The 24,518-nt window shown below is 47.8% G+C and overlaps 1 protein-coding gene and 2 long non-coding RNA genes across 12 annotated transcripts in view; 1 reads left to right on the forward strand and 2 right to left on the reverse strand.

Moving 5' to 3' along the window:
- Window positions 1-763: 763 nt before the first annotated feature.
- On the reverse strand, window positions 764-3,535 carry LOC123380080. The gene is made up of 3 exons (XR_006585365.1): window positions 3,008-3,535; window positions 2,459-2,571; window positions 764-1,908 (listed from the first exon to the last, which is right to left on the reverse strand). It is a non-coding gene; the product is annotated as an uncharacterized LOC123380080 (long non-coding RNA).
- A 10,280-nt stretch (window positions 3,536-13,815) lies between these two features.
- LEKR1 (leucine, glutamate and lysine rich 1) overlaps window positions 13,816-24,518 on the reverse strand; it is a 224,246-nt gene continuing 213,543 nt past the window's right edge. For 9 of the 10 annotated variants that reach the window (XR_006585359.1, XR_006585364.1, XR_006585363.1 and 6 more), the window contains 3 exons: window positions 23,459-23,697; window positions 22,207-22,345; window positions 13,816-16,633 (listed from right to left, as the gene is read on the reverse strand). The gene's annotated coding sequence lies outside the window, so the exon portion shown is untranslated. Of the gene's footprint in view, window positions 16,634-22,206; window positions 22,346-23,241; window positions 23,698-24,518 lie in introns of those variants that run through there. The other variant, XR_006585360.1, reaches the window with a different exon arrangement.
- On the forward strand, window positions 15,567-19,571 carry LOC109491419. The gene is made up of 2 exons (XR_002144752.3): window positions 15,567-15,706; window positions 18,326-19,571. It is a non-coding gene; the product is annotated as an uncharacterized LOC109491419 (long non-coding RNA).

The following is a 24,518-nucleotide window of genomic DNA, read 5'->3' on the forward strand; positions in this document are numbered from 1 at the left end:
TCAGTTGGTTAAGCGTCTGACTTTGGCTCAGGTCATGATCTCATGGTTCGTGAGTTCAAGCTCCGCATCGGGCTCTGTGCTCAGAGGCTGAAGCCTGCTTCGGATTCTGTGTCTCCCTCTCTCTCTGCCCCTCCCCAACATAAAAATAAATATGAAAGAAAGAAAGAAAATTAGACCTGCAACTTGTAAGTGGCCTTAGAAATCATCTAATGCACTTTCTTTATTTTCTGCAACCTCCATGACAAAGGTAGAAAGTTGGTTAGCTACCATTTATTAGTCTCCCACTTGAACTCTGGGACCTGCATGAAGAAATTATGTTAGTTTGCTAAGGCAGCTGTAACAAAGTACTACAAACTGGGGGGCTCGAACAGAAATCTGTCTCACATTCTGGAGGCTACAAGTTTAAAATCAAGGTATCGCCAGGGTAGCTTCCTTCCAAAGGCTCAGTGTGACTGTTCCACGCTCCTAGCCTCTGGCGTGTTGCTGGCAATCTTGGGCATTCCTTGGCCTGTGGAAAGACAACCCTCATCTCTGCGTTCATATTGACATGGCATTCTGCCAGAGTGCACCTCTGTCTCTGTGTCCAAATTCTTTTTTTAATTTTTTTTTTTCAGAGAAAGAGAGAGAGCACATGAGCTGGGGAGAGGGGCAGAAGGAGAGAGAGAGAGAGAGAGAGAGAGAGAGAGAGAGAGAGAGAGGAGAATCCCAAGCAGGCTCCATGCTCAGTGCAGAGCCTAGACGCGCGGCTCAATCTCATGGCCCTGGGATCACAACCCGAGCCAAAATCAAGAGTCAGATGCTCAATGGACTGAGCCACCCAGGTGCCCCCAAATTTCTTTTTTAAAAAAGGACACCAGCCATATTGAATTAGGGCCCATCTTAATAGCCTCATTGTAATTCAACTAATTATATCTGCAAAGACCCTGTCTCCATATAAGGTTAAATTCTGAGGTACTAGGGTTAGGACTTCAACATATGAATTTGGGGGGAGAAAGACAATTCAACCCATCACAGAACTCTACCTGCACTCTCTGTGTCTGGTCCTCACAGCAAGGCCACGAGCTTGGTGTGAAATTCTGTGGCAGGTCCAATGCTGGCAGGCAGGTGGTACCGAAGGGTGCAGCCAGGTGGACGTGAAGGGCACAGACTCTGAAGCCAGGCTGCCTGGGCCGGTAGCCTAGTCCCACCTCCCATGGGTTAATAATAGTGGATAAGGTGTTTTATCTCCTTGAGTCTCAGTTTCTTCATCTGTAAGGCAGGGATACTAAAGGTCCACCATTTCAAAGCAAGCCCTAAAAGCTCTGAATACCAAAGATTGTATTTATAACTCATTTGGCAGCAAAACTTGACCTGAAACAAATTCATTTGGCACAAAAATCTGTCTTAAGATGATACATGGCTACTTATAGGCTTTATTTATGCAACATATACATCTCACTACAGACACATTAGCACATTTGATTGCAGGATACTGTTGTAGATGCTACAGGATGTTATGCAGCCATAACACGTGCACTGTATTATCTTTCTTAAATTCCTAAATCCTGAGGTCTCCTCTCCTTGGTTTGCAGATGGCTGTCTACGTACTGTGTCTTCACATTCTCTTTCCTTGGTGTGCGTGTCCTAATCTTCTCTCCCTATAAGGTCACCAGTCATATTGGATCAGGGTCCACCCCAATGACCTTATTTTCATTTAAATGCCTCCTTAAAGGCCCTAACTCCAAATGCGGTCACATTCTGAGGTATTGGGGGTGAGGACTTCAATGTATAAATTCGGGGGTGGGGGTCACAATTTAGCCCATAATACTAGTTTAAGAAACTAGATGAATTACCATTCACACCAGATGTATCTCATACACTTGCTGGCTTATTCCTGCCCCAGTGTTTTTCAGTGTGGCCCAGGATCACCTGCAATTGAATCATTTGGGCCCTTAATAAAAATAAGTCTACCCCAGGTCCCTGACTCAGAATCTGGGGGAGGGGGCTGCAGGGCCCAGGCATGGAGCTTGCTTGTTTCTTGTTGTTGTTGTTGTTTGTTTTTAATGTTTATTTATTTATTTTGAAAGAGAGAACATGGAGGAGGGAGAGAGAGAGAGAGAGAGAGAGAGAGAAAATCCCAAGCAGGCTCCACACTCAGCACAGAGCCTGACACGGCGCTCAATCTCAAGAGCCTGGGATCATGCCTGAGCCGAAATGAGGAGCCATACGCTCAACCGACTGAGCCACCCAGGCGCCCCATGAACTTGCTTGTTTTTCACATTCATGTGAAAGTTTAAGGGGATTCAGGAAAAGCTAGATAGCAAGGTTACTCGCCATCCACACCCCACCCTCCTGGAGTCCCCCAGGTCAGGGCAGAAGAAAGAGGAGCAGGAGACAGGGAAGCAACCCAGTGGGAAGTCTGAGTGAGGAACACAGTGCATCCTGATGGTTCATCCAAGAGGGCTACGACAGAACCTACCTTTCTGCTCATAGGTAGCCTACTGGTCCACTTCAGTATAGATACCACAGAGCTTTGCAATGTAGGTGCCAGCACAGGAGACTCCAAGTGGTGGCATCGTGCAGACTCAAATACTGAAAACCAGAGAGCAGATGCTGAGGTGGGTCAGGAAGTCCCTGATTCTGCCCCAAAACTTCGGGCAATGTCACAGGAGCGGGGTAAGTGGTCATACTGGCTCCCCACAAGATGATCCATCCATGTGAGCACATCCTTTTAACCACGCCCAAATAACCAACGCGAGCCCTCTGGAGTGGGGGTCTGCTCTGGGTAAATACATGTGCACCTGCCCATGTCTCACGCCTGTGTCGGGGTGGCCACCAGTCTCCCGTGTCAAAAATTCCGGCAAAGCAGCGGTGACTGGGACCCTAACTGGAAATGAGTCTCGTGGCACCATGACAACACATCATCATCAAAGCTACTGGTGATAATTCATCCCTCGCCTTTCTCTGCTTCCAGCTTAGACTTCTCGTTCCTTAAAATACTTGCCTGACTGAAAATGTGGTGACTCACCTGGACTGGGATTGAATAGAACAGGCAGGAGTGCTTTCTTCTAAGGAACTGTCAAAATGCAGCACAGCACCCGAGGTCCTTCACTGCACACCTTGTTCCTGTCAAGGGGAGACATATTTCTTACTCTCTCGTCAGAGTTGAAGTTGCCAAAGAAAGTAAAGCGGTCAGAAATGTCAAACTTTGGCGTTTGTATTAAACAGAGTTTGAGGAAATGAGGCAGGATCACCTGCCAGTCTCCTCCTCCTCCTCTACCCAATGCAAGGTGGGCCCCATTTTTGATAGGCACTGTCTTTGAATCCTGGGGACTTCAATGACTTAAGAACTTTCTGAAGCTGGTAATCTGGAAATGACATGGCCTGTAAACTTGAATTAGTAAAAGAAAAATAGGATAAAAAATTGTACGGTCACTCTCAGTGCCACCTGAATTTCACAAGTGATAAATTATGCTATATTGGAAACCAGAGTCTTCTGAAGTCAGACCTGGATTCAAATCCTAGGTTTGCCCCTAAGTAGCTGTATGACTTCGGCCACGTTACTTTACCTCTCTGCACGTCCATTTCTTCAACTGCCAAAGTGGAATTGATATCATCTTCCACATTACACTGTAATGAATAGTAAAAGGGATCATGAATGTGAAAGGTACCAGCACAGAGTCTGGCCCATAAATGCTCATTCCTTTTCCTGTATCCTCCGTTTTCGTCTGCAATGTGAAATGAGCATAATTTCTGGTTAACTAATGTTCTAATATTGGCACATTTCAGTGTGTGGCTTTGCATACTTTTAGAACGTCATAAATACTTCTCCAAGAAGAATTAGAAATGATGGGGATACAGACCCTGAGACAGGCAGTCGCTGAAGTCACGAGAAGTGATCTGGATGGTCCAGACACCACAGTAAGAGCAAAGCCTCGTTGTTACTTCGGGGGGAATGAGAGTAGCAATTTCCTTTTGAAAGGCCATAAAAATTCTCTGAAATGTGACAAGCCGGGACGGCTCCAGGGGCAGGAGGGGGAGCATGCCCTCCCCCACGCGTGTGGTGCCTCCTCGTCTACATCCTGTCCCCCTCCAGCCACCCTCCGGTGAGATCCGGCTCCAGTCCCAGCTGACCCCTTCTGGAGGTCCAGCCATTAAGACCTGTCTTTCTCTAGCTCTTTCGGTCAGAACTTCAGGTTTTAATATTTGCTGAGTTCTTGCCTCATTCTTTCATTTGTTTGGGCTCAGCGTCCCACCAAAGAGAGCCCAGTTGCACCCCTTAGTGGTTAAATTATTTAACTTCTCTGGAACTCCATCTTCAAATCTGTAGATGGGGATCCTACATTGTTAGGTCGTTGTGAAGACTAATGTGAATAAAATGCATTATCAGGGTATTTTGTAAACTGTCAAGTGCTGAGACAAAGATAATTCAAACCCCTCTTAGCACATATACCTCACTGGCACATTGCAAGTTCTCAAAGACATGTGTTAGTTTCCTTTTTGATTAAAAATCTTTGCCACGGGAATGCTGTTTCAATCCCCAGACAGACCAGGGCATGTCCCGAACAGTCCTCCAGGGGGCCCATCGGGTTCCTTAGGTGGTTTCTGAGGGGAATCTGACATTTACTGTGTACTTGCCGTGTACTTCTCATGCTTGAACATCTTTATTTTCAACCAAGATTCTCTCACCTCATGTGGGGCAAATGAAGCCATGACGAGACTAATAATCCACGTTAGTGTCTTACCACCGTCTGTCACCTAGACCCCCCCCCTCTGCGTCTGGGGGGCCCCTGGGTGAGGTGTCTTGTATTTACTCGCCAAGAAGGCAATGCCCGCCTGCCAGACACTGTCCCTCTCCCTGCTCTGCCGTCTCACTCTGGCAAAGCTGCCCTGTGGAGATGAAGCCTTTCTCTCCCGTTACACTCGTTTATGGGGGGTCTCATCACAGTGATCCTGTCCCTCAGTAGAGTATTTAGTAAATAATCCTGTGAGCTTTCGGTGACAGCTCTGTTCAGGAATCAGACATGGATCCAGCACGGGTAGGGCCAAGGATACGTTCAGCCATTATTATCATAGCATTCTCAAAAGTACTCCTTTCTCCGACACGGACACTTTGCCACTTGGTGAGCTCACTGTACTTGGCTCCTTGCAGCTCTGCAAGAGAAGCAGATTCCTTGGTCCCTGTGGGGTTTCCCACTGGCTTTCCAGGCACAACTGAATCCCAGCACAGGCTCCAGCTTGCACCCTCCCACTACACAGATGAAGAAACAAAGCCTCAGAGGGTCAAGTAACTTACCCAAAGTCATACAGCCAACAGGTGGCAGAGACCAGGGCCAAGCCCAGGCCGAAATCCAAATCCCATGTTCTTTCTGATCCAAATCCCATGATCAAAGTGGCAGCGTGACATGTTGTTCTGATCCTGGCATCCATACAGGAGGGCATGCTGTGCTGGTCAGTTTATTGTACATACTTTTACCCTCCGTAGGGGCCTAGGTCTCTTTCTACTTGGTTTCCATTGCAATTAGGCGTTAGGCACAAACTATTGGAGATTCCTTGCCATTCCATCCCCCTCCCTCAGCTGCCCTCCCAGTACAACTATAATTTATTTCAGTGTTATTTGGCTCATGGTTAAAACCACTGTGGTGCTTATACAAATGACAGAACAAGCAAGCCTTGGCTATAGCTGAGAGACGCCTTAGCCAGTGTCAGTAGACCTGAGATTAACACAAAACCCTTGACTTGTTCCCAAAGCTTCTACACCTGGCCACCCTACACTCTGTTCTCCAGCCTAAAGGTCCTGAACCTAGGTTCTTCATTCTGCCCCCCATCCTGGTACCCAGTAGGGAGGGGTCTGTGCCCCCTTGTTCCCACCCCAACCCAGGCATCCCTTCCAGCCCACTCCAATGACCTGGCATCTGGCCCCTTCCTGGTTGATACTTTCCTTTCCATTGGGGGCCTTCACCCAGACTGGGCCCCAGCACTCTTGGCCCAGGCCTTGAGCTTTTATCTGTGCTTTGCTACAGCTCTCTTTGGGGGGAGCTGGATGCCCTTCTCCCCTAGATGATATTAGGGTACTCGCCTCCAGAATAAATATCCCATTTCCTCCAGGCATGAGCTCCTATCCTAGACTCTGACTGTACCAGCTCCACTCACCAGATGAGAACACTCTCTGGGGGAGGGACAGGGGATGCACACCAGCCTTTGTCAGACTGAGCTGGTCATTCCTTGGCAACTCTGGAGTCAGGCACCACGCCACTTTCTTGGTGGGTTCCTAATGCACCAACAGCCACAGTTCTTGGGTGCTCAGGTAACCAGGGAAACTAAATTTAGGCTGGATCTCCTGTAGACCCTGTTTTATACTGTATACCCCCACCGCACATTCCCTGCCCTCCCATTCTTGCTTTGTTTCCCTTCGTACTACTTATCACCATTTTGGTCTACTATTTGTCCCCCTCCCCCCTCCTCTAGAGGTAAGCTCCCTGACATTGCGGCTGCTTCGCTTGAACAGGATCTAGCCCACGGTGGCTGCTCGAAAACAACGGAAAGTTGGAGTATGTCGAATGGATGCCTGGAATCCCCCGGCCTAGGCAAGCAGGGTCAGAACACACATACTGAGGTGTTGGGAAAACCAGGAGTTCTCGTTTCTTAGCTGACGCAGAGCCCAGCTGCCTCTGGAGGGCTGCCAAAGAGGATTTCCAAATGTTCTCCATCTTAGCCAGGGCAATAACACGTCTACAAACACTTCTCCAGCACAGCTCTGGTCACTGTGAGAAACGCAAAGCCTTCAGGCCGCTTATTACTCCAGCTAGCCTCTGAGCCATCCACCCTGCTGAAAAATCAACTGGCCCTCAGCATGCCCGCACACCTTTGCGGAGCTTTGTGTTATCCGCTTGTCTCCTTCCTTCCCTGACTCATCTTTGCATCCCCAGTGCCCAGCATAGAGCAGGAAAGCTACGAAGGGTGTGATAAATATTTGATGCATAAATGAATGCCTGGATTCCACATGCAGAGAAAGCCAGCCCCTTCTGAATTAAATATGCGACTCAACCATCAGGGCATGACAAGTTTATTTCTACTTGTTGTGATTAGTGATTTTTTGTTTTGTTCAGAGTTGAAAAACAGTTTTCCAACTCTGAGATGCAAATTTTATAAATTGTAAATTTTAAGATATTCCTTATGGAATAATATTATTTCCAAAAAGACACAGCATAAATTTTAGAGTAAAATTGATGATTATTTTTCCTTTCCTGAGAACTTAAATATCTCCTTTTACTTAGGGCTGACTTAAAAAAAGTATATGGAGTGAAGTGTTTTATGATATTGAAAATAAAAATCTGTGAAGAAAACCCGATGCTGCCTTTACTCTCTCTCCCTGGATAATTAAAGTTTTTATTTATTACAAAAACAATTTTTTTATAGGCAATAACTAATTATCTAGTTTCTTTTGGATTTAGGAAAGTCTGGTTTGCTTTACAAAGAGACAATAATACACAGAGGAAAAGAAAGAGAGTTGTCTTCACATTCACAAGAGAGACTGAGTATTTTCTAAATGGATTTACGAAATGCACTATGCTTTAAACCCTAGTGAACACTTAGTTGATTATATTCCTCTAGCTCAATCATTAAAAATTAATTTAATCAGTATCATAATAGGAGACAAATTCTACTTTGATTTATGATTTTCAATATTAGTTATCTACACACATCAACTTCTGGATAAATGCTCAAGGGACAATTTATTTGATGCTGTGGAGCCATTCCACTCATCCCTGAACCTTAGAAGGTTATACCCCATAAGGCAACAGTGTTGTGCCTCAATGTGCCTGTCGGTTCAAAAACCAGTACGTTTTCTGCTAACGGCATCTTGATTCCTTGAGGGGAGTCATGGCTCTCCCCACTCTCAGACCCTGAGCTGAGAAATAGTCATGTGACCTGGGCCTGGCCAACCAGGGATTGGTTCAGAGATGGGTAGGTGAGTAAAGCTGGGCCAGGGAGAATGTGACCTGGGACTATTGCTGGCCCTATTGAGAAAGATGTGCTTTGCCCTTTGGGGTTGCTAATGCTTGGAGCTGTTCTCCTAAAAGTGAAGCCAGGCTAAAAGAAAGCAAATAGATGGTAGATTCAGCATACACTGCAATGTGGATGTATCAATAAGATGTACTTTTTCTTATTTGCCCATAATCTATCTGGAGGCACTAGATAGTAGGGGGAGAAACTGGTTTAAGTCCTAGTCCAATCCAATGATTTCAATATCCCCTTTGAGAACATGCTCAATTCTCAGATGGCCTTGCTCTTCTTTGCTTTGCCAATAAAGATGATGGTGTTTGGCTCGTATTCACCTGTACACATCATCATGATTGACCTGATTGATAAAATATTGAAATATGCCTGGGGCAGTTGGTAAACAGGTGCTGCCCGGAGTTCCCTGAGCAACCCTCAGTGCCCCTTCTCTGGGACTTTTCTCCAAGCTCCTCACAATCTGTCGACAAAAAGGTTAATGTTGGGCACAGAGGAATGTCTCTGTTCAGATGGGTCAGTATCTGAGCCTGTCAGGATTTTTAAATGTTTTGATCACCCTTGTAGGGTCTGTAGGGTAGAGGTAGGGAGGTGTGTGGCTTCTATACCCTCACAGTATTGAGAGGAAGGGAACTCTTGGCCTTGCATGGTCCTGGGGTATAGCTGCCTGATGTCTGGCCAGCTCAGGGCAGTGTCCACTTTTTGCCTGTCCTGGGTGTGCTGTCAGCCTCTGACGTGGAAGTCTGTGCATGGTGAGTTGATGGTCCATCTTCTAGTCTGAGACAGTGCTCTCAAAGGTGCTCCCGGGCTGGCTTAGCCTCTTCTCTGTTCTTTTCAGGTGCTTCTGACTTCTGGCTATGACTTCCTAACCATCCTGATCCTAGGGGTCTACTTGACCCACATCACCGAGTCACCACCTTACAGTGATCACCTCTGACAAGTTGGCCACAGACTGGCTGCTACATCTGAGTAGGGTCTAGGCTCTAAGGGGACTAGCACAGCTTGGGAAGTCCATGGTGGGCCTCCCTCTGTCTGATCAGTGTGAGGCTCCACAGGCAGGCCCTCTCATAATTCTAGTGGGGAGGAGGTAGCAGGGGAGAAGGTCCTCTCATGCCTGTGGGGTTATTCATTACTTTTCCAATACTATTGCTCCTCCTAGTCCTCTTTCTTGGCTGGTTCTGCTGCTTCTGTCCCCCCCCCCCCACAATCCCCCCTTCTCTTCCTGTCTAGACCTCTCATACATAAAACACCAATTTTAGCCTACCAAACCCAGTCCTTGATCTGCTAAAGAAGAAGGTAAGGGAATGCAGAGGGTATTTTCTCAAGGTAAGAGCTTGCATTACATGGCTATTGTCCTGCTACAAACTCTACCTTTGAATGTGTGAAGCTGAGTGTCACCTTTCCTTTCTCTTTGCATACCTTCAGGAAAGAATCTTCATCCCCCCCCCCCCCCCACACCAGGCAGATGAATGCCTTGGGTGGGCTGAATTCATATGTCATAATCCTCATTATTCCTAACAACATCTTTTAAGCACCTAAAATCTAACCATCCCTAAAGCCAGTCTACCCAGTTGAGCAAAGTGATGGATTCCATTTTTGGTTTGGCTGGTTAGAGGTGGTTTCAGTCACTCGCTCCCCAGAGTCCTGACAGACCTGGTAATAACAGAATCTATGTCACATCATTTATGTGGCATTAAGCACAGCTCCACATGCAAATGGGTTAATTAAATGCATTTGACAGTCAGATTGATGCCATGGCTAGATGCATGACACAAAGCTTACTTTAAAGAGCTCCTCAAATCCATCCATAAGCCTTTTAAATGCACCACTCCCGTTCACGTGGTAGAAGGAAATGAAAGAAGAGGATCCTTCTTTTGGGTTACCTGGGGGCAGAATACCCTCTCCTCCTATTCACCTCTGTGGAGGCTGTACTGAGACCCCATCCTATTCCTCCCTGTTGGCCTTTCCTGCTTCTCTTTACCCTATCAGCATGTTTCAGTTTCTCATAGTAAAAAGACATTGACAAAAAACTCACCTGGCCTCCCCGACTGTAATTTCCCCTTCTCTGCCCAACCAACTCTTCTGAAACAGTGGGCTATGTACCCACTCTCCCTGCTGCTCTCTTCCCTGACTCCATTTGCTTCTAACCCCTTGTGACCTGGTTTCTGCTCTCATGACCCCACCGAAACTGGGGTCACACGAGTCATCAATGACTTGACTTCCTCATTGTCTATGGTTGCATGCCAGTGTTCACGTGCTGGACACCTCTGTGGCATTTTTCACTCTTGATCACTTCCTCACCCTAGAGACCCTTTGCATTGGGACTGCTTGATGACATTTCCCCCCCTAGTTTTCTTTTCACTTTTCTGCCCTCTCCTCAGAACCCCTATTTCACCCTTAGAAGCTGGTATCTGTCAGGTTCAGTTCTCACCCATCCCATGATCTTCTCATTCTTCCCGCTCTCTCTGGACCATCTCAGCCCAGCTCAGTGACTACCTCTATGTTGACCACTTCCAATTGGGCATTTCTAGGCCTCTCTCTGATGGGCTTGGCACCCATGTTCCTAAATGCCTTCTGGAGATCATCCCCGGAAATCCCATGCACATAAAAAACATGTTCAAAACATGCCATCTTCCTCTCCGAATAGTTTCCATTCCTCTAGTCGCTATCGCAGTAAATGGTATCACCATCCATGAAACTGCACGAAGAACCTGGGAATCCTCCTGGATTCCTATTTTCTGTTTCCCTTCCCCTGCTTATTGAGACAACCTTGTACCTGGCAGTATGTAACATACCCCAGAGCAATGTGCATGAATGCATGAATGAACTATGTGGACACAGAAAATCAGGCCTTTCTAACTTGAGCCTAAAGCTTTTACAGTTTTTCAAGGCTCTTTCATTAATACAAGGGCGTTGTCCCAGACAATCTTCAACTCTGATGATTTATGATTCCAGACTACTCCAGTCTGACACCTTAGGGGCTTAACCACCATTCCTTCCTATTCACATAAATCTATTGTTCCTTCTCCAGCCTGTCCCGCCCAGGAAAAGAGGAGAGAGGCCCCGTGATAAAAAAAAAAAAAAAAAGTAGAACTTCAAACATAAATTAAACTACTTCACAGAACCCATTTCACTCTGATAAGAGGTTCTGATGTATCTCTGCAGCCACCATGAGTCACAGTGAGAGTTGGAAAAGGAGGAAGAGGAGAGGGTTGGGTGGGAGCAGCTAGTGGAAAGATAAACAGAGACCATTTCTCTTGTCTCTGTAGTGCCAGGTCCCGTAACCCTGTGTAAGTCTCGCCCAGTACCGCACTGGGGAAAGTACCTTCCCTCTTGTTCTGCCTGACTTCCGTCTGGAAATGAGTATCGCGTTTGTCTCATGAACGCCTATGTGCCTAGCACTTTTACCTCTCAAAATATTGCACAAACATTTGAGTGCCTTCCACATGCAGTGACCATGCTAAGCAATGTGCACCTTATCTCATTTAAACTCTGCAACCTAGCAGTAAGTCCTGTTTTATCTCCTTTTTTGCAGACCGGGGAACTACAACTTAGAGACCTTAGCCAAGTATCACTAAGGCCATCCAGCTAGTGGTGTAGTCCTGCAAATCATCAAATCAAAGCCAGGTCTGTCTCATTCTATGCCCAAGTCTGGAGCAAGCATGGTTACACTGCTTCTGATGCATTCGTGGCTCTCTTTCATACCATGCATACATTTAGTATATAGTATCCAGGAGCTTGATAAATGTTTAAGTACCTAAACCAGGCCAATAAGAGCTGGATCTGGTCCCAGGTGTCAGAATTCAGAAACGCAGCTTTGGTCACTTCCCATCGCCTCTTTGGCTCTATTTCCTCATCTGTAAAATGGAGGCATGAAACAGATGCTCTCTAAGGAGCTCTAAGCATTCTGTGGCTCTCTTCCAATGCTGCAGTGTCCCTGAGGTGCTGCCAGGAAACAGACAAGGGCCTAAACCAGAGGAGCTCCAATCTCCGCGGACAGCCCCCCGCCCCAAAGCTGGCTGGCGCATGCGCGGCCTCAGGCCGCCAGCGCCCGCAGCCTCTCCACGCATGCGCTAGCTCCGGTCGCCGGGGAGGCTGTGCAGGGATCGACCGCGACTCCCCCCCCCCCACACCCCCCTGAGGCAATCAGTGTACCCCGGGGGACGGGGTGCGCCTGCCTGGACCGAGCCCACAGGGGAGGCGCCTGGCCCTCATTAGGAAAGGCCAGAGCCTCTCCCCAGGCCCCTGGGAAAGCTGTGCCCCGTGCGGGAGGGCGTGTTCCGGCCCGGACGCCCTCGCGCTGGACGTGCCGGGAGGCACAGAGAGGCCGTTATGTCCCAGCACAGATGGAACCGCTCTCGCGGCGCAGGGGCCTAGGGCGTGGAGGAGGGGAGCTCCCGCCCCGCCGACGCGGAAAGCGGGGCGGGTTTTCTTCTCCATTAAAATGAAAATTTCTAACGTCACGGAAGACTTTTATCTGGCGAGGGGTGGGGACTGGGAGTCGTGAGGCGTCACCTGATAGTACAAGCTACTCAAGGGCAGCAGGCAGTGCGGGGAGAAGCCCGCCCATCATTCCTGCTTACGGATGAATAACAAAAGCCAGGCAGCTATTTTTACACACTGGTTGAAGCTCGCGCGCGTGTGTTGGGGTGACAGGGGAGAGGACGTGGGGGAGAGAACACGTGCAGCCTTTTCCCTACTCATCCTGTGATCTTATTCCTCTTCCTGCTGCAGAGTCCCTCCTCAGAACTTAAGAATTTTTAGGGTTTTGTTTTTTGCTTTTTGAAATCAGAGAAGGAAAAAGGATGCAAATCCAAAAGTTACCTGCACGGCGAAAACAAATGAGATAGCAGCATTTTGATTTTGCCCTTGTTGATCCCCTCCGTCCTTCCTGCACTTGGCTAACTTTTGATGTCCAAGTCGGAGGTTATCTGGCCTCTAGGCCAGTTGCAGGTGGGATGGCCTCTAGGAGGTTTGGATCGGTGGGCTGGAGGGGGCAAGAAAGTGGGGCCCTTCCACCAACTGGCTCTTCAGGTTGTCACCGTTAAGTGAATGACTTTGTCCTGCTAGGACTTAAAGTCCTGCCTCCCCAGACAGGAATTTTCAGGCCATGCTAAGTGCTGGAAAGGCAGAAAGTTGTCCAGAAAGGGTGGTTGCCTTGGATTTTCAGCTGGTCTGAGCCAGCCAGAGTCTGTGTGTTCCCTCTGCTCTGTCAGAATAAATGCAGTGCTGAGCTCACCACTCCCGGGGGATGTGATGTGGGAGAGAGCTGCTTGCGGAATCGCTGCTGACATCAATTCATTTCAGATTACTCAGTTTACTTTGATTTCGTTTAACTTCATTCTATTTTCTGGAAGTCTGGAAAAGGAGATACTAAAAATAATTTTAAAAGTTAAACTGGGCATGAAATAACCCCTAAAATTAAAGCAAGGTTGTAGAGGTTTGCTTAGGTGACTTAGTTTTCTGTTAAAGAATTATGGAGACCAAAAAAAAAAAAAAAAAAAAGAAAACCTTCATGGAGGAGGAGAGGATACCTGGAAACCTCTTTGTTTAATTTGTCACTTTTAAGATTCACCAGATCAGAATAAGTATATAGGGTGAGAATGTGTGGAACTGGTGAAAGGGGGTGGGGGTTAGTTTTAAATGTGCTTCATCTGTGACTAACTAATGTCTCCAACAACGGGAAGAAAGTACTCTTTGCCGTTCTGCAAAGGGAAGTTAGAATTCAAAGTTATGGAGAAGCCACCTCCCCTGATAGCTTCCACTGCCTCCTAGGTTCCAGCACAGCTGGGCTCTTTGATATCCGTCCACATCTTCCAATGGCAGGTTCTTCCTTGACAGGAAGATGGTGTTTTATTAAGGAGATAATACAGTTCAGGCTCTTTTGTAACAGAAAACCCCCAAACACCCACATTATCTGCATGCCAGTTCCTTCTTAGACAAGTTTGAGGGGAGACCCTCGAGGTATCATTATTACTGTTTTCACGTATGTGTGTTAATTTTGTTTTTAAAAATCATAGGAGAACTTCCATATTTGAATGGATGCAGAATGGGATGCCTTGGGTGGCTCAGCTGGTTGAGCATCCAACTTCGGCTCAGGTCATGATCTCGCGGTTCATGAATTCGAGCCCCGTGTCCAGCTGTGTGCTGACAGCTCAGAGCCTGGAGCTTGCTTCGGTTTCTGTGTCTCCTTCTCTCTCTGCTCCTCCCCTGCTCACGTTCTGTCTCTCTCTCAAACACAAAGATTGAAAAAATTAAAAAAAAAAAATTAGATGGATGCAGACCTGAGAGCTTTCAGATGACCAAAAAAACTGGGAGCAAAGCCATCCACATATATCTCAGGGCAAAATTCTCTGCTAGCCCCCTCTCCTCCACCATGCACTCTACTTCAAATGTGGGCAAGTAGCTCTCCTCTCTAGTCCCTTTCACCAGCCTGTCACTCTGTCCATAACAATTAAACCCAGGTCTGCAACTCAGAAAACCAGGCTTCTGAAAAGATTAGGTCTCCCGAGAGGTTAGTGTCAGTAATCTGCCCTTGTGGAGAGTCTGTCGGATATCGCATTTATTTGTAAGGAAGGAAACAAAATCTAAACCGTCAGAGTTCAAAAAGCAGTTTCTGTTTTGCAATATAGTACCGGAGAAAAGGGTTCCGGAAGTGGCAATTTAATTTGTGTCTAATTTCAGCCAAGTAATTGCAGACTGCTTCCAGCTTGAATGAACAGTGAGGTATAGCTCCCAGTAGTTACTTATTTTAGTGGCACTCCCTCAGGATGAATGTTAGTTATTTTCAGTTGCGTGTGGGAAAACCAAGGTCTGCGGCCAAGCTGTGGCAAGTTGGCTCCGCGTGTGTGAGCTGTCAACCACGATACTTAGTTCCACTCAGATTCATTTCTAATTTTCAGTTGGCGTGTGACCTTTTTCTCGTCCAATCTGGGGTCCCGATCACTTCCTCTCTCTGCCTCCTCACCTTCCCACCTCTCTCTACCCACACAGGCAGCTTTGGGCTGAATCCACGTAATAATAACGGCGTGAGTGCCAAGTGGGTTGTATAAAATCCTTAGGGAGAGATGTGAAATGAAGCACATTGTTCTTCAGGGCTCTTCGGGACCAGAGTGTACCCATCAACAAAAACAACCTCATAGGCAGTGAAATTATATGTCTCTCTCTATAATTTATGCAGAATGGGATGATGCTGGGATTGTGTCTTAAATAGCTCTCATGTATGTGGTAGGCAGCCTCTAAAATGACCCCGGTGATCATCACCTGCGAGTATTCACACCCTGTGTAAACCCCCTCACCTGTGGGCATGTGGGCTGGACCTGGTGAGTCTCTTTCAACAGAATGAACAAAAGGGATGGGATGTCATTTCTGAGATTAGATTACAAAAAGACCGTGTCTTTCTCTCGACCTCTCTCCCTGTTTCTCTGTCTCTGTCATCTGTCTTTCTCTCTCTTTCTCTCTCTCTCTGCCAGCTGCCAAGTTGTGAGCTGCCCTATGGAGAGGCCCATGTGGCAAGGAACTGATGTCTCTAGCAAGCAGCCAGCGAGGACCTGAGATTGGCTGACGGCCAGGCGAGTGAGCCTGGAAGGTGATCCTCCCCCAGTCGAACCTTGAGGTAACTGCGGCCCTGGCTGATACCTGGATTGCAGCCCGTGAGACCTTGAGTCAGAGGACCACTAAACCATGCCTGGATTCCTGACCCGCAGGAATGGTGAGAGAATACATGTTTGTTGTTTTAAGCACCTAAGTTTTGGGGTGATTTGTCATGCAGGAAGAGAACCTCTAATACTAACACCAGTACCCAAAGCAGGTAGTGAAGGGCCTACGTGACCCACCAGTGCCGTCTCCAGTCTCACCTCCTGCTATAGCCCCACCATCACCCGTGGGCCATTACTTTTTGGTCACACCTTATTCTTAGGTGTCTTTGTGACTCTGTATAAGCTACTTTTTCTGCCCAAAACAACCAGTCTCCTCTTCTCCAGCTAAATTCTTGCTTACCCCTTGACCCCTGGCTTAGATGTGCCTCCTGGAAAACCTTCCTGATTCAGTCAGGCAGAGCTCCTGTCCCTTGCCTTGGGGACACGGCACCTTGCCCCTGCCTGTGCTGTAGCACACCGCACTGTGCTATCCTGATTGATGGGCCTGCTAGGCTGCAACTCCTGGGGGGAAGGACACTTTTCTTCACCTTCCGGTCCCTAGTGCCTAGCATAGCATAGTGATAAAACAGCACTCCTGAGATGGGCCAGTGGCTGTTTTGTAGAAGCCAGGATCCCAGCAGGAGGACATCTGGTAGCTAACTGAATTCCTAGCTGAGGCGGGAATCTTATAATAGCATCCCCTAAGTGTGTAGTAAAAGAATATGTGGATTAATCGGACAATACCTGAATTTTGAGCACTCAGCACATCCAATGCTATGGCAGCTCACAGTGTTGTTAAGCCCTCTTGGTCTCGTCCCAACCCTTCAGCCCTTCAGTTAAGGTCATGGGAGCTTGGAAGTTGACAATCCTGTAATCTGAGTTGTTATCACATTTCAACTCATGACCTTTGAATTGATATGTTCCAGGCATCACGGACGTTCCTCCACTTCATTTTTAGAGAAAGCTAGAGAGAAATCATGAAGGCGTCCATAGGGACAAACCTGAAAAAGAGAACGTTGTATTTGTATCTCAGAGAGTAATCTAGCCCATGAAGAGAGGGCTTATTGCTGGGGAGGTTGTTGGAAGATCGTACACGTGTGGAATAGACTGTAAGCCTATCTGTTCCATCACCACGTTGTGACAATTGTTGGTCCTAAATAGAATTTTGCCCCTTTCTCTCCTTCATTGCTCTCCTCCTAGTCTTGAACTCACCTGTAATGGCTTCCTAACTGGTCTTACGACATCCACTTAGGACCCTTTCCAAGTTTTTCTCTACAGGGCAGCATTTTGAAATGCATATTTGATCACATTGCCCATCCGCTTAAACACTTCGGCACCTCCCCTGGCCGGCTCTGCCTTGAGCCCAGCCTTGTGGTGTATCTTGCCCGCCTTGCTGTCTGTGCTCTGGTCACACTTGAGTATTTTCATGGCTTTGAAGACACAGACACCATCCCACCGCAGGGAGACCCAGGACCTACCTGGCCTAGTTAATCCTATTGTTCCTTCAGATTTTATTTCACTCATCATGTCCTCAGAGATTTCCCTGACATCTCTTATTAAACCAAACCCCTCATTACAGTCTCACATTGCAATGTCACATTAATTCGTGTAGGTATTTGATCAAGGTTTCTCCTTTTCTATTGTGGAAGTTCCATGAGGGCAGGGACCATGTCTGTTTTTGCTGACACCGTATTTTTGGTAGCTGGCCTGACCCTGCAAAGGGCAGGCGCTCAGTTAGTATGTGTTGAGTGAAGAAATGAATTACCAGTGCTACTGAGGGTGGTATATGGGGGAAATGCGGGGCAAATGGGCATTTAATGGAACCTAAAGCTGGGGCACAGGAAGAGAATTTGAATGTACACCATCCTAAAAGAGGATGTTGGAGTTTCTTTAGACTAATTATAAAATTTGCAGAGTGCACAACATCTGTAGTTGTGTGTAACTCCCCTTCCCCCCAGGCCGAAACAGCCTCAGGGAAAACCACAGATTTCAGGTCAGTCCCCGCGCCCTCCAGCCACACTGCTCTGCCTCTGGGGGCATGGGGGGGAAGTGAGAGGGGGTGGCATTCGTGCCAGCTCTCCTTTGCCAAGGGGGAAGGGCTGACTTGGGCAGAGACCTGTCAGGCCCCCTTTCTTAGGGGCTCCGGTGTTTGCACCCTTTCTTGAGGGGCATCTCTCCTAGCACATTGGTAGCAGGTAAAGTCCCTTCACCTTATTCCTGAATCTTCAACTGACAAGCGTAGGGCCTGCCAGTGGTTTCATTTCCCAACTCCTGTTTCTTCCAGAGCCCAGGCAGCTTGACGGGACTCACTCAGGGCGGCAGCCATTCTTCCGACAAATATTTACTGCCAGAGAGAGACAGACAGACAGAGACAGAGAGACAGAGAGGGAGAGAGAGAGAGGAACAAGATGATGCCCTCACCCCAGGAGCTTGTCATCTTCTGGGTTCTTTTCAGCTACCTTCACCTCGGCTGTCAGGCCCGGGCTGAGAATTTGTCTTCTCTACACTAATTTTTGCCAAGAGGCAGGAGTTTAGAAGAACATTAATCTGTTTTCCTTCCAGCTCTGCCTACACAGATGACAATATTATTATTCTCAGGCTTTTAAAGTGAAAGTCAACACAGAGATCACAGAGTCCAGGAGGGCTCCTGAATCATTGGAGATAATTATTTTATTTTATTTTTTTCTTCTTAGGTCCTCCATATCTGTGAATCAGCAACGTGGGAAATGGGGGCTTCAGAAAAATTAAGGGAGGCTTGAAGTGAGCAAAGCCGAGCAGAGTGTGGGCAGCAGCCGAGGGCTGCCACAGTGGGAAAATCAGGCAGTGCGTCATGTGAGGGAGCTCCTGGCGGTGTCTGCCTCTTTCAGCAGCATCCACATAGGCTGGGACAGTCAGATCACTGTGCCTTGGGCAGGGATGAAAACACCCAGCACTGCCAGAGTACTCCAGAGGGGTGTGGTATCAGGATGGCCTGTGCCAGCCTCATTTATTTGCCTCAGTCATTTGAACAAAGCAGTTGCTGGACTAACTGTGCTGTGGCAAAAACCCACGACAAATCCAAATGTCTCTTTCCTACTGCCTTTGCTCCCACAGCACAGCGCTGATACCTTCTTAGTGGAATGGACCTCATCCCACGGCAATTGATGGATGAGCTGTCCCTTCCCTGGGCTGGGGGTTCCTCCAGGCAGGAATCTTGGCTTGGTTTCTTCCATGTCTCCAGAGCCCGGCACAGGGCCGGGAGTCTAGTAAGTTTCTGATGAATAAATGAATGGCTGTGTGGACATATGGGACGCACATGAGGCTCCTGTAGTGGGAACATGTTTCATAGTACAGTAATCTGTTGGTTCCCTACAGCGTGTAGGACCCAAAGAATGAACAATTTGTCCTTTCTAGGAAAGGCATGTTTCCTGTGGGGACTGCATTAGGGAAGGTGACTGCAAGTTGAGGATCAGGGCGAGCAGAGGTAGACAAAGGCCCCTGGAAAATGACACAGAAATGGAGGAGGTGTTCATCCCAGGGAGACTCCAGGGCATCCAGGTGGAGCTCTGATTCTCCAAGAAATCCACAGACAGTGCCTGGGAACAGGGCTGGGGGAGGCGGGTTCTCAGGGAGCCATATTTCAGTCTCCACAAAGACCCCCAGGTGGACTCCCACGCTTTCCCTCGTCTGTCCACTAGGGGGCAGGCAGAGGCAGGAGAAGAGGTGAGATGGTGGCCAGTCGGCTCCCAGGCTGGGCTCATCAGGCCGCAGTACTCCCAGGCTCACGTCCAACACACTGGGCTGTTTGTATTACTCAGACAACAAGGCCAGGCCTCTCTTCCTGCCTGTCGTGGCCTCTGTGATTTTATATGATGTGGCTTGTGACATCAGATACCACGCGACCATGGTAACCAAAATATACAGCTTGGTGTGAATATTAATAAACAGGAGAAAAAGTGATCCCCGGTTTACTTCTTTTACTGACCATTTGTGGTTTTTCTATTCATGTCTCATGTATCCTTTATTATCCAGAACAATCAAGGTGTACCTGAATTCCACCACTTTTTAAAATGAAAGGGTAAATGAGGAAAATGTGTCCTGGTCTCCTGTTCATCTAGCCTTGAAAATAGCAACTCATTTCCTCACGTGCGAGCGACCACTTCCTCTTGATATCCTGCCCAGCCCTCCTCTTGTGTACCAACACACCATTTCAAGGGAAAATTATTTTCTTGATAATTCCCACATGCCTTGGAAAGTCACTTCCCCCTAAGAAATTCCAGGTGATGGGAATCCTTAATTGGTTTAAGTTTTTTTTCTAATCACCAAGGATTCAATAAAAACACAACTTTCCTTCTACACAAGTAGAAATAGAAATTAGTGGGCCCATAGATACGGGCCTAAAATAACCAAACTGAGCATAAAGGAATACACACATTTCACCAGGCCAGACCACAGAAATGAGAGTCTCTGTGTAGAAAGGAGAGTTGCTTCATACAAAACCGGAGGATTTCAAAGTCGCATTCTCCTGCCTGCAGAGAATGTCTGATTAGAAGCCCACCAGTGCCGGATAAGCTTAATAGAAAGCTTTGCTTTAACGAAGTTAAAGACTCTTCAGTGAATCGCATCTTTAATTGGAATGAGAACAAACCAACCATGAGCCAAGGCGAATGGAAGAACTGGCCTAAAAGCAATGGTTTTCCAGTGGAGTCAGAATTCTTCTGCAAACCTTTCATGCTGCAGTCTCTTTTGAATGCTACCCCTGATTTCATTCCGATAGTAATCACAGTTGAGAGATATCTTTTGAAGATAAAGCGTGATGCCGAGTTACTTTAATGGTTTGCAAACTGCTCTCAGGAATTACGTAAAAAATACGCACTTCCAACGATACCATGGATTAGTTCATCTAAAATTGTTGGATTTCCAATTAAAAACATAAACAGGCTTGGATATATTTGGACACAGATGTTGCTGGAGTTTCCAGATTCCATTGTTTAAAGGTATTCCATAAATATGACAAAAAGAGTGGAGAAGGCATCCATCTGATTGGGTATTCAGGCTTACAAAGAAAGTAATTACAAGGCCAGAGCCTGGGAGTTGGCCCTCATTCATCTAAATTCCCTTTCACATATCAACATAGCTTGACCTTGATTTTTTAAATGTAAGCAAGGGACATTGATGTAGCCTGAATAAACCAGTCTTTCAAATATTCTGAGGAGTCTGGAATCAGGAATGACATACACTTGAAGGAATACTCTTAAGTAAATATGGTGGTTTTAAAAATAATGTCTTCCCTTCCTACTGAGCTAAATTTTGATCTTCTTTCTAGGGAACTTTTGTTTGCCAGGTCCTTTGGAGAGTGCTGGCTCTCCCTGCCCTCCTGTTTCTGAGTCTTCCCACTGACCTTCCCACCAGGCCCTTGATGTCTCCACCGTGGCCTCTCTGGTCTGCCACCATCTCTGCTGCCCAGGCGACCTCCAGCCTTCCTCGCCTTTCTCTGAGGGCAGGGGCCTCTCTACTCTTCCTGACAAAGCACTTTCAGTCAACTCTTGGATTTCTTCACGGGTGATTAAACTGTCTGTGTGTATTCAGGACCCTTCTCCTCTTTCTGTGTCCGGCTGCTGACCTCTCTCTGAGTTCATTGTCAGAGGAGAAAGTGCACAGGGCAGTCCATCTGACTACTTGTTAGTAGCTCTGGTAAAGATTTGGTCCTGGAGAACGTTTGGGCTATTGAAATATTAGTACATCTTCAAGGCATCTGACTTTTCGCCTGGGTAGTTTTCTGAGTCGCTGTTACCGAGTGAGGCAGAGGCACCGGAGAGGAAACAACACCTGATAGCCTGTGGGTTGTAACCACTAGCATCTGCCTGGAACCTCGCCAATGTGGGTAGTTTCGCCATTAAGCTCCACAGGGCTCCTCATAGCCCGTGATTCCTCATAAGAGTAGGTATGGTCTTTTTGCTTGGAAATAGGAAAGAGAGAAAAATGAAGCACAGGGGGTTTTGCTCAGTGACCAGAAGACAAGCCAGGACTAACGCTTTAAGCCCAAACCCTCTTTACAGAGATTTTGGCCACAGGACACCTAACCCCCCTGTAACTCTCTGGACTCCCGGGGCAAACTCACCTCCCACCCACAGCGCGCATGCTCCAAGGCCCAGGTCACGTGAGAGTTCTGCCGCATGCAGGCATCACCCCTTTCACGGAACATTGTTGCACGTGCCTGCTGTGCCTCTCAAAATGACATTTTCGTCATTTGCTTATTTGTGCACAATTCCTATCACTCTCACGTGACTGCAGGTGTTTGGAGCACAGGGATGGTGCCTTCTGTGTCTGCATGCCCCGAAGCACGGGACACGGTGAGAGTTTTAGTGAAAGTACGAGGAAAGGGAGGTGTGATGGATGCTTTCCTCGCCTTCTCTTACATCCTTTGGATGCCACCTTACTTACCTATGATAATTGTATCTCCCCCTCTCCCCCTCTCCCCCCTCCCCCCCCCCCCCCCCCCCAGCATTTCTCAGCATTATGCTCAGCTTCCGCCTGTTCCATAATGTACCATTGGTGTGGCCTGTATTTCAGTTTTGCTCTTTGTGCATCTAACCTTTAAATGGCTGCTGGGTCAGGGCGCCTGGGTGGCTGAGTCGGTTGAACAGCTGACTCTTGATTTCCGCTCAGGTCATGATCCCAAGGTCACATTCGGCGTGGTGTCTGCTTGAGATTCATTCTCTCTCTCCCCCTCCCTAAAATTAAAAAAAAAAAAAAAAAAAAAAAAAGAATCTAGCTAGCTAGCTAGCTGCCCTGTCTTTGCTGTCTCATTCTGTAAACTCTTAAGGGACCGAGGTTCCATGGAACCCCCTTGACCTATATCACTGGACAATAAAACCACCAGTGGCTGGACTCTTGAGGGACTTCTGGAGATGGTGGTCTTCTTTCCTGGTGGTCAGAAAAGTGAATCACTCACTACAGCTGATCGTTGATCCTCTTAGAACTCACGGTTACCGGTCTGGGAATTTGTGTTTGTTCCCAGTCACTACTGCACCCTCCCTCGTTATGAATCGCCCACATACATTTTGAATGGTGTGGCTGCAAGTGGGTTGCCGAGAGACCAGAGAATCATTCTCTGCAGGCGAGGTTTCTCAACAGGGGCACTCGGAATGCTTTGAGCCTGACGACTTAGTCGTGGTGGCTGCGGTGCGTGTGTTCTGGAAGCTGGTTAGCAGCAGGCCTCGTCTCCACCCTCAAGATGCCCCACAAGCGTCCCCCAGTGCAGCCACTGAACGTGTCTCCGGGCTTGTCAAAGGTCCCCTTTGGGAGGGGAGCAAACACGCTGGTTAGGAGCCAGTACTATGTGGGATGAGGACTGGAGGGAAGGGAATGAGCATCATAACCAGGGGCTCTTCCTCTCTTCCCAGTTTTTATGGGTTTGTTTTTGCTTCTGTTTTTTAATGTAACCAGTGTGATGTTCTGCCCTAGTCATTTTGGGGCGAGTCTCCCAAATGCATTTAAATTTTACACTACTTCACCACTTTGTCCCCTTTTCCCCCCTAAGGGCCTTTTTTTTTTCTCCCCCCCCCCCCCCACTATTACCACTGGGCTGAGTCCTGCTTTCTGTGGCTCAGACCCATCTTGTTTGGGGAATTCCAGTGGCTTTCAGAAAACTTTGAGGGGCACATGAGAAACTGTTAGGAGGGACAGCTAGTCGGAGGTGGCAGGGCCACCTGCTGTCCCAGAGCCTGGGGGGCACTGTGCCTGGGGGTCTGCTCCTCCACTTCCCCCATCCATGAACTAGATTTCTGTCTCTTCCCTGGCATTAATAAGCTGTTGAGGCAATAATTCACACAAACTGAACTTACCAGAAACTAGGCTTACAAGCCAGACAATAGTACTGCTTTAAAATGTGCATCTTTCTGGAGCTGTGACCGGGGTTTGGAATGCAGGGCGGGCAGCATGAGATGTGGTCCAGAGTGCACGTGGGGCCCCGGGGCCAGTGGGCTCCAGGCCCTGGCTGAGTGTCTGGCCCCTTCTGTCTGCCTCAGCTGCCAAGGAGATGACCCCTGTGGGCTGGCTGGGGAGAGAGCTGGCAGGCAGGGATCTGAGAGGAGAGAGAATGGAGAGACAGCATGATCTTTAGAAATCATTTACAGTTTCTGCTCCATTTAAATGTCAGTGTCCTGAGGCCCAGTGCCTGTTGCCTGTCCTGAGTGGACACCTTCCCAGCATTGCCTCCAGTTACCAGGATGACCAGGAAACTGCAATAGGTCTGGCAAATGTGACATTAGCACAGAGGGAGTGGAGTGGGGCAATCTCATGAGATATTCTCTCTGGGCTGTGGAAAAACCTGATGAAATCGCCTGGCTTCTGAGAAAAGCTCATCTCCCCAGAGATGGGAATTGCCCCTTGCTGCCCTGAGAGAGCTGCTTTCTTGCCGAAGGGGGCTGAGTGCCCCGGCAGGCTCTAGTTCCTCAGACTCCCCTGCCCTCCTTCCCTTTCGGATCCCCCTCTTCCATCCTCACACAATTTACTCGGGGGTCTTGTCACCCACATTTGCTAACACTGAGTCTCTCCGGAGTGCCTCTTGGCATTCTGTGCTTGCTTAGCGTAGCTTCTACAACTCAGGGATCGGTAGGGACTTCTAGACACGCAGCTCCAGGCTCATGGCTGCCCTGAGCAAAAACCCAGATTGGGTGTGTTCTCCAAGCTTGTCGGCTGGCCGAACCCTGCAGGATACCCCTTCTTTGGAGAGGTCTTCTCCTTGATTGGTGTCAAACTTTGACAGATATTTCTTCTAAGTGGACAGCGAATGCCTTTGTAAAGTTTGTTATTTCCCCTAACAGAGAGGAAAAAGTAAGGAACGTTGTGGCCTCCATGTTTTCGAGCGATGAAAGCAGAACACCGTCTCTTTTTCCATGCTGT

Source organism: Felis catus, chromosome C2 (assembly GCF_018350175.1).
Source record: "Felis catus isolate Fca126 chromosome C2, F.catus_Fca126_mat1.0, whole genome shotgun sequence".
NCBI lineage: Eukaryota > Metazoa > Chordata > Mammalia > Carnivora > Felidae > Felis > Felis catus.